This window comes from Hyposmocoma kahamanoa, unplaced genomic scaffold (assembly GCF_003589595.1).
Source record: "Hyposmocoma kahamanoa isolate Upper Pololo Valley unplaced genomic scaffold, ASM358959v1 63, whole genome shotgun sequence".
In the NCBI taxonomy this organism is placed as follows: Eukaryota; Metazoa; Arthropoda; class Insecta; order Lepidoptera; family Cosmopterigidae; genus Hyposmocoma; species Hyposmocoma kahamanoa.
This window is the reverse complement of record NW_020653851.1, coordinates 12,655,152-12,659,923: the sequence shown is the minus strand read 5'-3', so window position 1 is coordinate 12,659,923 and position 4,772 is coordinate 12,655,152.

Genomic DNA, 4,772 nt, shown 5'->3' with positions numbered 1-4,772 from the left:
CCTATTGCAATAAAACGGCAATTTCATACTTTAACCCCTAATACTTTAAAAAAAGGAGGAGGTTCTCAATTCGACTGTTTGTTTTTGCATATGTGTTACGGGATAACTCTGGTATCTGTGAACCGATTTTCATGATTCTTTTTTTGTTGGAAAGAGGGTACCTCCATAGTAGTCCCATTTAATTTTCAAGAAAATAATCCACCTATATGGGTGGCTGTTCACGCATGAAGATTCATTTTTATAAATAGCGCCTAAATTTTATTATAAGGAGCAATTAAGGAGTAATGGTTGATTTTGCTATTCTCCAATTCAAGGCGTCTTTCTCTATCAATATGCTTTGAGTAGTGAGAACCGATTTTTATTAACTCCTTTGTCAAGTCCCGTATAGTGGCGAACTAGGGGATTAATTCGAGTTTGCGCACTTTCCGGTAACCGATTTCAAAAAAAACTTGGTAATTATATGTGGTTCCACGTACTTTTGAGGTCGGTTTTTTTTAGTACTCTGTACTGAGATTATTAATAATATCAAGTGACGGGGCGAATAAGTCGTGTACCTGATGGCAAGCTACACGCCTATCTAGAACAGTTGCAGTGCCACTCATAGCTTTAAATCACAAACATCTGAGGGGCACTGCCACTGCGCCTGTCACCCTGAGACATAAGTTGACAAGTCTCATGTGCCTGTAATTTCACCAGCTCCCTTACCCTTCAAAACTTGAACATAGTAAAGCGCACGTTAGTGCTTGGCGATTGAAATAGGTAAGGTAGCAGTACTTCCTTGGACGAACTCTTTCACAAGGAGTTCTACTGTTACCAAAATTAAAGGAGATTAGGTTAAAGTTAATGTGACATAGCAGACTAACAGAAACAAGATTACCGTGATTAATTAAACCAGTTCAAGGGAACCAAGGTTAATTGAACGCAAAGTCAATTTTGCATTTACATAGATATATAGATACGTAGATATAAGATAGTGACATAAGAAACACTTTGTAATAATTTAATAGGTATTCATTTGTATCGCGCTGTCAATACAACAGTATATTAATTCAAAAAAAGTTCTTTTATTTTTTCAGAATCGGTGAAAAGTGAATTATACTCACTTCCCGTGAAAGATTATTAAAATTGACGTATAAGTTAAAGTTCATTACAGACATATCTAAACAATGTCCTACTTGCCAAAAATAATTCCAAAACTAGCTCACAAAAAATGTCTCATTTTGAGTTGAGTAGATGTCTTTTAATTGTTACTTACAATATTCTAACGACGGTTTATTTGACGCGTAAAGAATCTAATTTCACGTTGTGTAATAGTAATATGCACACATACTGCCACGCAGAGGTCCCGGGTTCGATTCCCGGGCCGGGAGAAATATTTGCACGGCCTATATTATTTCTCTCGTGAGTTTGGGTGTAGTTTGTGGTTGTCTGTGTGTGTGTGTGTCCATGGCGCCCGCGACGCAGGGTTTCCCTAGTGCGGGGCTATGTTGAATGTATGCGTTATTATTATTATTATTATTAATAGTAATATAATCTTGAATTTCACATATTTTGAATCATAGCACTATTGTAATAGCAGTGTGACATTGTAACTACAAAATTATTTTAAGAGGACGAAATTTCCGAGTGCAAATTGTTAATCTTAATTACGAACATTTATCCCAAATAGGTCAAGTCTAGAATTCTGAATTTCCGTCAGTTAGGAAATGAAAGTAATCGGATCTAATTGCGTATATTTGTCATGATGGTTACGCCTGACTGAAGACCGTGGGACCTGCAAAGGGCCTGAAACGTTGGTTTCTTTGGTATTGTATTCGCTATTTAGATCCGCAAAAATAGTTTAATTTCGTAAGTATAACAATCGCGAAAACTAAAGAACAATATTCCGCCATTTGTCATGGATTCTGGTAGACGTTTATTTACTACCATAACCTATTTAGCTTAGTGGTTACTGACGTGCATTTGCTTATCACTTTCTACTTCTTTTTGTAACTCGTGCGTACTGATTTTCATTCTAAACTGATAAGCAAATGTGCCCTACACTGCCTATTATTGAGTTTTTATATAAATTATATACATACATTTGCAACTACTTACCTATTTGTTTAGAAATATTTGTGGACCATAAACGACGATACCACAGATTACTAAACATTTACTACGTACGGTACGGCTTTAGGTACTTTGTTGGTGCAGAAGATCACTTAAAACCTCGTTACTTCATAATTCGGAATACGTTTCAATCTCAAAAAATAAATGCGTTATTATCACGAAGAGTAAAACATTATTGCGTTTTACAAGCGAACTCATAATACAGTTCATATGGCCTTCAATAATTTAAATATATGTGATAACTTAATAAACACGGTGTCTAAAAATATAATATTATTCTTCTTTTAAGTATATATACACTAAAGTAATATAACAATAAAACACGCTTGTTAATTTTTTCTTACTTAATCTCGAAAATCACCAATACATTTAAAAATAATTTTGGTTGAACAATACATACTTACTTTATAATAATATCTCTTTAGTACTTATTATAAGTATCCAATACCGGATTTTGATTGTTGTGATGTGTAATTGGTAATTTTTTTAAGATCTAGGCGACGGCTTGCAGTCGCGTATCGTGTTTATAAAATGATTAATTGTTCTTAATGTAATGTACATGAGTTGAAGCCACGCTACGAACGCATGCACACAATCGCGTGTGTTTCATCGTTCGTTTGACTGCTTAAGACAATTGACAGAACCGTCCATTCGACAGAAACATGACCATAATGGTTTTCATTCAGAAACATTACCATGAAAAACATTTATATAAAAGTCCTTTCTAGCAATTTACCAGAGATTCCAAGTTTCTTTTGCTTAATATGCTTTACTTTTTGTTTATTGAACGAAACTGTTGAATCAGTTGTTTCGTAAACGATAAATTTAAAAAAAACCGTAACACAAATAGCTGATTAACGTTTTCCTTTAAGTTTCGCTGTAATAAAAGCAATAAGTACGATACCTCAAGATACGATCCTGAGCCCTACTATTTTTAATCGTAATTTATACAGCAATAGCAAAAATGTTTGGTTATTCTATTAGTCATTACATGTTACCAGTACTATCGACAAGAGGTTATCTTAACAGCTCTCAATAAGTATTACTCACTACTGTTTACACATCAGATCAATATGCAAAATATTTAAACACAAAATTATTACTACCTTCTATATCTTAGAAAAATATGTTTAGAGCAATCTCAGATAAATGTAAACGTTGTTTTACGCACATTGTTTAAGCACTGAATTGCTATACATAGGCAGTGTAAACTACTCAAGACAACAAGTTGTATTGTTTCTGGGGAGTCTACTCTCGATCTCCGCCCGACATCCGTCCTTTTTTTTTTAAGGATATTTTGCAGTTGGCCGCTTGACTGCGCCACCGGAGAAAAAGGCGAGCTGAAGGCTCATAACCCCTAAAATAAACTTAAAGCTAAGTAACGGGCCTGACGGCGCCCGAGTGGGCACAGACCTCGGCTTAAGGCGCTACTGGAGACTTCCGCCAGAAGGGTGTGCTGTAGGAGAGAATCTACCAGTGTACGTGCTGAAAGGAGGGGCTCTACGACGCCGGCGGAGGACAGTTGGTGCGTGAGGGACGGGACTGACTAGCGATCTGGTTGGCCTTCAAAGTAGTAAGAATGATAGGGTCGTCAGGGTCGTTGACGACTTCCCTTGGCCGACGGGTCCTGTTTACGCGGTGGGGTTGTTCCCTGAGGGGGTCGGAAGAGGATGCAGCCACCACGAGGGGGTTGGGGTGGTGAGGAGCAGAGTCGACGTATTTCCTCGATGCCTGTTTCATGAATTAGGCTATTGTGGGGAGCCGTAAATCTATGTGGAGGTTAACGTTGCGCAGGTACCACGGGGCACCCGTCGCGTTGCGCATAAATCTATTTTGGAGAGCCTGCAGGCGGTGTGTAAGCGCGGGATTTGCCTGAGCGAATGTGACGCTGTCGTACGTCATTATTGGGCGGATGCAGGTTGTATACAATCTCACCTTATTGCGAAGGGAGAGTTTGCTGTGCTTGTTGAGAAGGGGGTGGTGGCGGCTCATAACAAAGTGGGCGCGATCGCGGACAGTTTTCACGTGTGCTTTGAATGACAGCTTCCTATCGAGCGTAACTCCTAAATATTTGACCGTGTTTACCCAAGGGATTAGGCGGTCAAAGAGCGAGATCGGGGTGAGGTTTTGTACCCTACGACTGGATAGGTTACTTCGCGTGAAGAATACCGCCGCGCTTTTGTCGGGATTGACTTCGGTTCTCCATCTGCGAAACCACTCGCCTAGGCGTGTGGTGGCAGATTGGAGAGCCGCGGAAACTAACTTGGAGCTGCGCGCCGAATAATAGAGCGCAGTGTCGTCGGCAAAGAGGGCGAGATTTAATGCCTGATACTTCGGGATATCACAAGTGTACAGGGAGAATAGGAAGGGCGAGAGGACAGGGGGAGAGAGGGTCGGAGGACGAGAGGGTTGCTCTGAGTTCGACCTCGGAGTCCACCTGGAGGAGGACATCCGTCCGAAACAATTACTGCCAAATAAGCAATACTTGACAAATGAAAAGACGCGTGATGCGAATGAAGCTTCATATTGGATTCTTGTCTTTTAATTTTGTCGAATATTACTTATTTGACAAGAACTGTTTCGGACGGATGTAGGACGGAGATCAAGAGTAGCCCCCTGGTTTGAGAAGCCTCTCTATTATTTTATTTCCCTTCAGTAAA